We start from the raw sequence: 13,175 nt of genomic DNA, 5'->3' as shown, positions 1-13,175 counted from the left end.
TTCTCCTTCTTCAGGTGAACCTACTCTACTGTCACTAGGAGGAGTTACAAGGACCTTTAACCCTTCGTACTGACCCGGAATGTCTTCAGGAGATTCACCCCGCGATTTACGGAGTTTTCTTAACAAATCTATTCCGGTAACAATCTCAGGAGACTTGCCCCGAAGTCTACGGGACTGTCTCGGTAATTCCGCCACAATTAAAGATTTTTAACTACAACACACGAAAACAAAGTAAAAATTTCAAATCAAACCACCTAAAGTCTTCTAAAGAAGCAAACAAATTTGAAGCACACGCCTAAAGAATCTAGAGCGTCAAACCAAACACAAACAGTAGTCTTCCGGACCAAAAGCGCTAGTTGGTGATTAGGCCCAACCTCGCAGGATTCAGTACAGAAATGGCGGGTGGAACAGTTACCCCGGCAACCTGCTTAATGAATAGACCGGCACAAGTTCCTCCACTTTAACCGTCTCGAAGTGAAGTGAACCCCCCGGAAAATCCAAGTGAGTATAACCGACGTCTGCTCCAGGTACAGTGGGACCTTCCCTCCACCGTCACCTCGGTAGAACCCTAAAGATTATGGTCACTAAAGTTACCAATCACAACAATTACACCTGGGGGAACAGTCTAAACTCCGACAGCACGCAAGGGCAGAGTAACAAGCTCAATCCCCTTACCGGCTCCTTGACAGTAATCCAAGGTTTACCGATAAGTGACCCCTGGCTCCTCGACAATGGTTAATCCGAGGTTTACCGTTTGTAATACGTACTGTCTGGCGTCGTTCCCAACGAGGGGGGAATGATCCCCTCACTGGTTCGGACACGAGCTCGTGCTTCTCCTTTAAGAGGAGCTTTCCCAGAGTGCAATTGAAACAATTGGATTTATTCTACTCAAGATAAACTATCTGTTTGGTTTTGTAGTCTTGGAGAGTTAAGTACTCACCTACTCCAAGACCCTAGCCTAAGCTATGTTGGTGTTTCAGAGCCCTAGAAAAATAAAAATTACTAGATTGATTTTAATTTAAGCGTTACTTTTAAGGTTGTTTCTTAAGTCAAAAGGTGATGGAAGTGAAACCAGTGGTGTGTTGACTCGACTCGAAACCACTACAAAATGCACCTAGGATGATTTACCCACTACTTTACTTTTTCGATGAATTGCTTAACTAAAAAGTTGAGAGAATTTTTATAAAAGCAACTTCTTAATTAAAGACAATCAAAGAAACAATTCGTTTGTCTTTTCCAAGCATAAAAACATGACCGCTCTTTACTTGCACGAAAAAACTCTTTTTCTTCCAAAAACTTTAAATGCTACTTGAAACAAAACTTTTAAAAGGAGATGTTTTTGTATTTTTCTTATTTAACGAAAAACATAAATCTATTTTAATAAAAATCAATTGCAAACTATGAAATCTATGAAAATTCACTCAAAAAAAAACAAATCAAAAGGAAATTACCCTAATTAAACCTAATGAGGCAAAGCCAACAATGATTATTCTAAGGTGTTTTACTTGATCACAATCAAATCAAGGACTAGCTTATTGCAGAACCAAAAACTAGTCAAAACAAAACTCTAATCTTTTTGTTCTTTTGTAAAATGGAAATCAACACTTTATAAACAAGTAATTCGAAATTTGACCCAAAAGACAACTTAAATGGCAAGCTGCTCACACAAGGAGACTTTACGACAGGCCCGACTTCTAAGAAGGCTGACAAACCAGAGAGATCTAAGGCTGGACAACTTTCTACCGTCAAAGTCACTACAGGACCTATTCAAAAATCAAACCCTAGGCCTAAACTTCGTCGAAATCCACTAAAACACTCAAAGCTCACAAAACAAGTTCAGGTGAAAATTTTTGACAGGGTACTAAAGGATCTGGGCAGAAAACACTAAGAAAAAACAAAATCTAAAAGCAATTAAAGCAAAAATGGAGTTTTCCTAAATTTTTACAGGAAGACGCAGGCAACTCGTTAGAGCAGGCGCGGGCCCGCTCTGTGCAAACGGCAACAGCGCGTCCAAAGACGCACTATGCAGTACTCAGAGGGTGCGTCCTTCTGGAAAAGTTAAGAAAAACCAAATCTAACTAAATCTAAAGCTAAGCCACCCAAATACTAATTCTCACAGTCAAAAACCAGAAAATAAAAATGATTTTCTCAGAGCAAAGTTCACACAAAGGAAAAGACTTTCACATTAATGGCTTCCCCAGCGGAGTCGCCAATTTGTCGTGGCGGAAAAAGTCGTTTGTGCGGACACAACTGACCTCCCTAGGAGTCTAAACTCTCTAGCGACAAACAAGACAAAATGGAGCGATCTTTCTCTAAATACACCTTTTAAAACATGAAAATTACAAGTGTTTAGGCTTACCTTATTCCAAAACGCTGTTGTTGTAGTCCGTCCTTGCCGATCCGGATGAGCTCCTCCTTCACATCAATTCCTGCAACCACAAACAATCAAACAATTACCAAGCACTTGCATCTCATATAATAAAACATATATCCAACATGCAGACCAAGGAACACATGAAATAACTCATTAACACAAAATATTGAGAAAAATGAACCAGTTTGTATTAATAACGAAACAAAGAAACTCTTACAACCTGGCCTTGGTGTTGTGCAAGTTCCTCCCAGGGTCCATCAAGGGTTTTCCTCTACTTTGACAAAGCTCACCCACTTCCAAGTAGAATCAAGCAAAGACAATCTCTCCTCACAAGGTTCTAAATGGGAGTCCTAATTCCTGCAGCATTTACCCAAAGAAAATGTATAGCTTCAACCTCTTCTCCCTCTGGCTCAATGCCTTTATTTATAGTGCTGTAAAGAGGTTATTCAGGTCCACCATCAATGGGATAATCCCCCTCTTTGGGTGGGATAGCTCCCTTATTGATGGGATAAGTTCCTCCTTAATAGGGATACATGAACCAACTGGAGGCGCATCCATTTCATCAAACCGACCTCTAGAAAGCTCTAGAAGTAACCACAAGTAACTTTTTTAAGATGAAACTTGCGCATTTTGCCTTTTACAGAAGGACGCACCTGTCCCTTAACATACAGAGCGTCCAAAGACGTAGCCTTTGTGAACATTGTGAGCGTCCCCGCAGGTAAGGCTTGAGAGAACCTGCGTCCCCAGAGATAAACACATTTTTTACAAGACTTTCTCTCTTTTTTGAGTTTGAGATGGATAGCAGAGGCATAAGACTTGCCTAAGAGGGTAGCATGACTGTTGATTGAGCCATACTAACTGTAAATAGTCATGGTGACATTTTTTAGTGTAACAGAGTCTGAGGTATAGTAAATTGTGCTAAGCATGATTCCCAAACTAGGGAAATGTCTTGGTGGTACTGAAACTAATGAAAATACCATTCTTTGATATCATAGAGGTCACTTTCGAGATGGATTTCATGTGAATCAACCTCTCGATCAATTTTTGGCATTTCATTAAATTAAATGAGTAGAATATTCAACTATTGACAGTTCTATAATTTAGACTTCATTATGAAAATAAAATTGACAGGAAGATGGCTAAGGATTACCCAAGTATGGTCGACGCTCTCTATTCAAGCTAAAAGTATCACCTTGAACTTAAAGTGTGCTGAAGAAGGATTGAAATATTTTGATTTCCACTCGAAATGTTGTGAGAATAGAACAAATAATCTCTTTTGAAACTATTTAACTACCTCAAAACAACTAGAATTTTTTAATTGCAAGTTGTCCTTTATTTGGATATATTTGACATGGAAGGCTATGTGGATGATCACTAGTGCATTTAAGAACTATTGATCATTGGTTATGTGACAACTGTAATGGGAACTAACTATCCCATCCATGATAGTGGTATCATGGGGTGGCACAATATGGCTTATTAACTACCATGTGCCCTGAAGGTGAATTTCCAAGAACAAATATAAACTGCCACCCCCCCACCCTTGGTTAAAGTTCATGAAGTCGAGGGGCCCTAATATGCTTCCTCCATCATCAACTAAAACAAACATATGATCCACAACCTAAAGCTGCAACGTAGTTAATCTTGGTGTAATTTATTAAAATAGAAATTAAACTTTATGTAATTCATAAAATAAAGTTTAAAATTTTTTAATAAAATTTACAATTTTCAAAGTTTGTAAAAAATTGTTACAATAGGGGGATAATTTTTTACCACAAATTTATTTCTCACTTTTCACACTTATCCTTTCAAATCAACAACCTTTCGCTTTAATGTTTGTTTATCAAAAAACTTTGTACACCTAAAATGAATCTTTTGTGTCCACCCATATTCTATACCTCCTACACCTCCATCAACCTTCTGAGATTAAATCCAACACATCTCAAAATCTATTAGTTTAGTCCTTAAGTAGAGTGGTCATTTTATAGCCTACCTTGTCTAGCATTGTGCTATGGTAAAATGCTTATGACAAGGAGTTTTAGGCATTATTTCAAGCTCTTATTATAGAAAAGATTATCTATTTTGGAAAGAGACTATATTGCATACACCATTATCCATTCATTTTTCTGACTTCTTAAACTAAGTTATAGGAGTATCGCCACATCAAATAAGCTTCATATATTTAGTAATTTTACTTGGTTATTTAGTGCAAGAAGTTCAACCCCTATATAACAACAAAATTGCTTCATCATCCTCCTATTTTTGCACTCACTATTCTTCACTTTTTGTTCCTACCTATGAAGAGTGGGAATAGAAATACACTTTTAATTGTTATTTTGGCAGCATCATGCAATCCATACACTTTGATACAAGTAAACAAAATTCTTTTCTTAGGGTTATGTGATTTCTTCTCAAAAGGCAAACATTTATTACTCCAAAAATCTTACCCTTAGATCTATCAAAGTGTGGATCTATCAAAGTGTGGATGGAAATGTGTCTGAAATCTCTAGATCTATTACAAGTGCATACAGGATATTGCATCAAAACAAGTGATGGGAAATGCACTTGATATCCTTTCATATTGGTGAACATTGTGGATCCTGGAGATAGCCTTGGAGATCCTACTTCCACTTGAATATCTTGCTCCTATCTCCTTCGATCCAATACCCTACATACAATAATTACCAAAAAATATGATCGCATATCCTTCGCATAGGGTAGGTTAGCATGCATGAGTATCATTCTAATCCATACATGTATAAAAACATATAACATATATTGAAGATAAATCGTAGATGCTTCTATTAACTCAAAACATAACTACAATATACCTTGGGATATTGATGACCCCTCCTTGATCCTAAAAAAGAATCCTTCCTTTAGCTTACAATAAGATAGGGCTTCTCTCACATGTAATCAAAATCTGGTAGAAATCCACTATCATAATTGAGCAATACCCCCTAAGATGTCCCCTTCTCTGGATAGGGTTAGTTTATATATACTTTTCTCATTACTCAGGATGATGTATCTAAACACCTAGGGTTTCAAGAAGTTAAGAAAATTTTACAATAATTTACCCCTAAGCCAACTCATAACCAAGTAGTTCAATTTGATCTCCTTGAGAATGATAAACTTTAAAAATTTGACCATGATCACTCCCTTCTCAAAGGAGACTAGGGTATTGTGCTCACAGGCTGCTACACTATTTGATAACAACCATACATAAATTTATAAATGTTATGGGAGTGACCATCCTACCAAAGATGGTTATTCAAAGAGGATGAAGGGTGCGTTAATGTCAACAAGTTTGATGGTGAACTAGAGTTCCTCTCATTGAATCAAAGTGGGAAAAATGGGCTATAGAAGTTTCTATCTTTGAGATGCTTGGTTATATAAATTGAATCAATTTTGTATACCTAATATGGAAGACATAGTTGTCCTCATTAAGCAGACCCACACTTTCATATATGGCAATCACTTTTATTTTATAAAAATTGTGTTATTTACAATGTTATCAATTTGGCCTACCATGAAGAAATTGGTATTGGCCTTCATATGTAATTGTACCCTTTGCAACATGTCTAAACTCACAAATCACAATCTTGGCCTATGCTAACCTTTTCCTATTCTTGTGCGGCCCTGGGATTTATAACAATGGATTTGTTAACTTTCTTCCTATGAAAACTTGGTAGCATATTGCCATATTTTTCATTGTATTCCACTTTTCTAATATGATAGTCTTTATTCATTGCACCAAAGAACTCATAACTTAGTAATATATCTATTTTCCACTCATGTTTAGGAAAATTTTGGACTTCCACTATACATCATCTCTAATAATGCTCCAAGTTCCTTAGACATTTCTAGATGACTCTTTGGCATTTTTAGGGGTCTCAACCACAATATTCTACCTCCTTTCACCCCCAAATATATGGATAAACCAAAGTTGTCAATCATACCCTCGTTCATGCCCTTAGAATGTTCTACTACAAGAACAAATGGCAGGACCATTATGTACACATTATTTAGCACAAGCATAATGGGCTAATTCATAAATCTGTCGTTCCCTTCCAAAACTATTATAATTTTTAGCCCATCATGCCATATGATATGGAAATCACACTCTAGTATACTCCTTCCTATCAATAGAATATGGAACATCATAGTCCTTCTCCTTTTCAAGACATTTTAGCATGGATCCATAACTAGTTGTAGAAAATTCTTAAACAAGCTCATCCCAAGCATAAATCGTAGAGTGAGAAACATCAAGTTCTAGTGCATTTCTAGGATGGTGACAATGTATAAATTCATTTACATAAGAAATGTTTCAAGGGGAAACAACATCATAAGATCCATCCTATATGCTATGGTATGTATATAATTATACAATAGGTAGGACAAAATGCATTCAAAGTTAACCTCTCAAGATAGTCGGGCATCCATTTAGTCATCAATGTGAACAACCTAAAGTTGTATGAACCATCCTAGCTATAATAGAACATTCCCCTATATCATCCTACTCATATTCACATCATGTATTTTTAGTGTCCGTTGTATTAAGATACATTATTTGGCATGCATAACCTTTTACTACATCATGGCAAAAATGTAACATATTTAGTGGGTCATCATGGCCACCTTCCAAACCAAGCCAAGCAGTTAGCTATAAAAGTTTTTCATGCCAAGTTCCCATATATGTGATGGAGTGGCAATTCTTTTCATTTGATTTGGGAGGAATTGATATTTCCTAAGGGTGAACAATTGAGGAGAGATAGTTTATTTAATGCATGTATTGTTAGTGGAGTAATTTTCATTTATTGGCTAATGGTGGTATAGGCATGGAAAGTAGTTGAAACCTTCATACCAAATAAATTTCATTATGTATGTTTAACAAGTCAACTTTACCAAGAGAATAAGTAGTTAGTAATGACCTTATAAAGCAAGTTGATCGTTTGGCAATCTTTTGAGAATATTCTCCATTTGATTTATGTTATATGAGTTTTTTCTTTGACTACCACATCATCGAGTATTGATGTGCCCTACTTTCTACATGGGACCTTTTCAATATATGTTGGCATAAAATACCTCTTTTATATCACAAAATTGACTTTTTACAAACAAAATCCATCACCCTTCTCATATTGGAGGAGTTAAGTTCTCTTCCTTAAAGTCATTGTCCTCTTTTCTAGCATTGGGTGACTAGGCCATTTAGAATCATCAAAGTATTACTAGCCCCACTTTCAAACACCATTATCTTTCAATAGCTATCCATTTTCATATGAAGACATGAGATTTTTTCAAACATTAAATCACTCTGAAGGACATTCTCACGTTTTAACTCAGAGGATTAGCCTATTTTGCATTTCAACCTCTTTCACACCATTGATCTCTTTCAAACATTGATTGCTTCTATATGAAAGTATAAATCATTTTCAAAACATCACTTGCAAGTTGTAAAAAATTGTGTGAATTTTTAGTAATTATTCAAATTTGTAGTAATATTAGTGAGTAGTAAGATAAAATAATATTACAGAATAAATTTTGGATATATCATTTAAAAAAAAATTAACAAATATTTTCTAAATATGGAAAACTTACTAACATGTGAATATTAATCTTTAAAAATTTTCCACATTTAATATATATATTCCAAATAACACAATAAAATATTATAATATTATTTTTGCATGATTCGTTCACTTATTTATATTTATATATATCTAGATAGAGTAAATGATGAGGTTTAAAGTGCTTTAACTTTAGTTCCACTGTGAGATGCCACCTCTCCCCTTGCTTTGACATCCTAGCCATGCCTTTTTTGGGTCACTACCAAAAGATTCAAACCGAGAAATTGCACTCTTTAAAACAAATCAATTTAAACCAATAATTAAATTGTTTAATCAATAAAGTTATATCTTTTGAAGGTTGAAGGATCATGGATGTTGACCCAAACTCGGATTTCATATTTGATATTCTATTCGTCTCGGTTGAGAAAAACGAATAAATAGAGATATTTGATATATTCTTTAATCTCGAAAAAAGAGTAAAGATTTCATATAATATATCCTTATAGTAGTGAGTTTACATGCGAAGGAAAGCAAGTCTGATTTAAAGTGCGAGAAAATTGGACAATAGTTGAGCACAGGGGAATCTTTTCTTAAATAAAAGAAAGGAATTTAAATAATTTTATTAAGGTTTTTGTGATATATATTTCTATTTAACTGGTTACTATAATATAATTTTTCATTTTTTTTGACGATGAATCACACTTACTAGTTTAAAACGCATCAACAAATGAATTTTGATATTATTATTGCCAAAAAAAATTCTCAAAAAATTTCTTTATTTATTCATTTGAGCGAATAGAAATATAATAGATTATCTATTATATCGAAATGTCCAAACTTTTGTAAGGAACAATTATATATATAATTTAATAATAATAAATTATAGAGAAAATAAACTAGATAATGTGAAATTACCCTCACAACCATCTCACACTTATCAAATACAATTACCACGTGATGGAATGAATTAACAATTTTTGAAGTTCTAATATTAACATGAGTAACAATCCAATGTACCATGTCATAGTATGAAGAATGGTCAGCCTTATAGTTGTGCGGTTAAGGTATGAAGAAAGTTTTTATTTTCAATCATTTCATGAATTTGAGCTTAAGATGAAAACCTTTTTAGCCTTTTTATTAGTCCCTGCCTGGGACTCTTAGCGATCGATTGTGCGTTGACCGCATATTAATCTCTTGTTTGACCAAAAAATATCGCTGTGCATCACAACTTTAACCAAAGTTTTCATAGTAGAAAATAATATAAAATTTATTATGTAATTTTTGATTGGACAACAAAGTTGGGGGTCTTATTGCGGGCTTCGCAGCTTTCAAGACATTATGTTCGGCTTAAAAATAAGATATCCAAAGTTTTCGGAGATGAAAAGTTTTTGTTATCCAAAGTTTCCTCATATTGCCGAGCTTTTCCAAAACAACCTTTTCGAAATATGAGAGGTTAAAAATATTAGACAAGCAGTAATGTATATTTGTAATAAATAAATTTTTTTCCGAAAACATTATATATATATATATATATATATATATATATATATATATATATATATATATATATATATATATTACAAATAATCAGGAAAATAAAAACTAGTCATCTAATTTTAATATTAAAAAATGTAAAAAGTTAAAAAAAAATAATAATCTAACCTTATCATAGTTATCGATGTAAAAAGCTAAAAACTAACCTAAGCTTATAATAATTACATCACCACATCCTAAACATTTCCAATTTCTCACCCAAAAAAATTATAATAAAATTAGCTCTAATAACTTTTTCAGTTATCCGAAACTCATTTTTCCAATTATAACTCATGAAATCCTACATTTCAAATTTTTTTAACAAATATATCTCATAAAAATTATTTTTTTGGGGGTGTATGTTTCCACTAATTTTCTGCTATTAATTTTTTGTTATTTTCGGTTACTTTTTGTCTTTTTTTTTTACTGTTACCAAATTATTAGTAAGAACTCATATTTTACCGAAATATTTGACATTACTTTTTAGAATAAAATAAAACAAAAGTCACTAAACACTATTTAAATGATTCTAAAATTTTCTGAAATCTAATTAAATATAAATTACTTGATAAGAAAAACATAATAATAGGATGTTTATTGAAAAAGTTTTTGGCATATCAAAATTTATTTCTCCAGGGATTTCTCCGTGTCCTGCATGCAGTGTCGTGCATCCTGCAAGTGCCAGTTGTTTGCATATGCAGAGACGTCCACGGTGGTTTACAAATGCCTTGTCCGGAGTCCCGGTGGTTTACAAATGCCTTGTCCTGAATCTGGAGTAAGTTCAGAGCAGAGAGTGTCGAGCAGCTAATTCTCTGGAGTAAGGTCAGAGCAGAGAGTGTGGAGTAGCTAGTTTGAGGAGTAAAGGAGCAGAGAGCGTCGAGCTGAGGTTCACCTTTACAACTTGTAAGTTCCATTTTACAGTTACTTAATATTACTTTCCACGATTATAGCAGTTCCACCATTACAATAGTTGTTTTTGTTCATGCCATTTCTTCGTCTAGTCCAAGTTCAGCCACTCGTCTTCAATAGTTAGTTAGTTCCTTAAGTTGAATATATTAGTTCCATTTCCATTTTAATTTTGGGATTTGTAAGTTAGTTCCTTAAGTTGAATATATTAGTTCCATTTCCATTTTAATTTTGGGATTTGTAGATGGTGTTTATATTAGTTCCATTTCCATTTTAATTTTGGGATTTGTAGATGGTGTTTAAGGGCTTTTTTAATTGCGAAAAACTCTATTTGTTAGGATCATCCATAACTCACATTCGCGGAATTTACAGCAATAGGCTCTTACAGTGACTTATATATTGTGTTTCGTACCTTTATTAGAACATCTTTTTATCATAGAACCCAACACAAGGGAAGGCGAGGTCACAAGTTGAGATCTTCCCTATGATATGTTGTTTTGCAGGTTCTTTGTAGTGGCGAATGCAATTGCATGTGGGTACACATTGTTTTCATTCATCTTCTCCGTAACCGGCAAATTTTCCTCCTCTACACTGTCAACCTTTCTTCTCTCTGTCACTGATTTGGTAATGCCTTTTTCTTCTTCTTTACTATGAACGTGTGAAAGATGCGTTATAAATGTTGTTCAAATCTCGAATTGAATTTCATAACTGTGTGCAGGTGATGGTGGCGCTGGTATCAGCGGGGGTCTCTGCAGCGACTGCCATTGCTTACGTTGGGTACAAAGGAAATTCTCATACTCACTGGGGAAAACTCTGCGGTATATATGATTGCTTCTGCCACTCCATTAAAATTCAATATGCTGTAAGATATATCCGAAGGGTTGTTATACATGAATATCAAGTGGGAGACGGCAGCAAAATAGACAACCAGAAGCAAAGTAGAAATAATAAGGGTGATAATTGAGAAGCTCATTCTCTCCAACCCAGTCTGTTAGATAAACAAAGAAGTGAGTTTATGAGCGAAAATAGAGATTCATTTCTATATATCTACTTAAATAATTTGTTATAAAAAGTTGTTGATTTAGGATCTGTTAGATTTTTTTTTTAATTATTTGAATATTCATAGTGGTATTTGAAACGTGGACAATGTTAGCAAACGTGACGCCAGAGCACGCATGGTGTGTTTTAGAATATAAATTCGCGTGTAGCCCATGAAGCTTTCTCATCAAATAGTTAATGACTTTCGTTCGCAAACGATGGTTCTGCGTGGCTCAACATTTGTTTATTTGTTTTAATTCTTTTATTATAAATTATGACGAGTATATAAATTTAGTTCTTAAATAAAGTTAAGAAAATAACATTTTATAAATTAATATTATTAATTATAAAAGTAATAGTTAGATATCTACATTTAAAGGGATTTGCTAGAAATTTTTTAATAGTGGAGATTATTCATCAATTTATTATATTTATTTTATAAATAAAATTATTTAAAATATTATTCGTAAATATTATATTTTATTAATATTATTTTTAATTTATAAATAAGCTTGCTTAAAATATTATGAGTCAATATCATACTTTATTAATATTAGGTGAGAAAAAATTATGATTCATTTCACATTTAATATATTGTAGATAAAAGACTAACATATGACTAATATTAGCAAGGAACTAATATTTCGATATTTATGGTTCTTATGCTGCATTTTACTATTTATAGTTCCCTATCTCTTTATTACTATTTAAAATTTTCCTATATTATGATTTATTTTGTTTAACATAATTATTATAAATATACTCTTAACATTTTCTTTTTCTTTTTACATAAATCATATTTTATAACAATTTCTTAATTCTTTATCTTTATTCATTTTTTGCAATATTATAAATTTATTTAATATATTTAAAATTATTAAATACACTCTTAACTACTTTATAAATATATAATATCTTTATAGCAATTCTTAACCCTATCCTTTATAAATTTATTAAAATTTTGTTATTATAATTAGTTTATTTAATATAATGAAAACCTCCAACAACTACTTTATATTAAATATACTAATTCTTATTTTTTAGAGTTTTTTTTTAATTAATTATATTATTTTTTTAATTAAACTGAAAAGTAAAAAACTTTTAAATTACTAAAATATTTTATCAATATTTTGTAAAATTCAACTCTTTATTATTTATCTATAATTATAATTATTGATAATTAATTAAAATTTAAAAAATTATATTTTAATTTTTTTTTTATACATTAAAATATTTGAAAAATATTTTTTTTTATATTAAATTATTTATCAAATAAATTATATATATATATATATATATATATAAAATTTAGAGTTAAAAATTTATTTAAATAAAAATAATAAAGAAAAATATAATAAATTTATTAATTTTTAATTAATGAAAGTAAACTATTCCCATATACTTATTTGAATATACCTACAATATTTTTTTACTCGTAACGTTTCGCATGCTCTTACGTGAAAACCATGTTCTAGGGATTTCAAAAAATTTAAGTTATTGAGTAATAGGCCTAAACTACAAGGAAATATTATAACAATAAAATCACATTCGTGAATGTTAGTTTTTTTATTATCATAAAACCATCTATTTTTATGTCTTTCATTATGAACATCCAGTTCAACATCTTATATCATGTATTCCAGAACATCTTATATCATGTATTCCAGAATGAACGAGTTATGAATAACAAGTTCAACGTCTTATATCATGTATTTTAGAATGAACGAATTATGAATAACAACTTCAGTGTCTTATAT

General features: G+C 32.2%; 1 pseudogene; it reads left to right on the top strand.

Moving 5' to 3' along the window:
• The window catches only part of LOC149247042 (CASP-like protein 1U1 pseudogene), a 39,841-nt pseudogene extending 28,497 nt beyond the window's left edge, over window positions 1-11,344 (top strand).
• The last annotated feature ends 1,831 nt before the right edge of the window (window positions 11,345-13,175 follow it).

Source organism: Pinus tabuliformis, chromosome 7 (assembly GCF_031772625.1).
Source record: "Pinus tabuliformis cultivar Carrire ecotype Pingquan chromosome 7, CPIR1, whole genome shotgun sequence".
NCBI lineage: Eukaryota > Viridiplantae > Streptophyta > Pinopsida > Pinales > Pinaceae > Pinus > Pinus tabuliformis.
The sequence above is the reverse complement of the archived record's forward strand: the minus strand, read 5'-3'. Positions and strand labels throughout refer to the sequence as shown.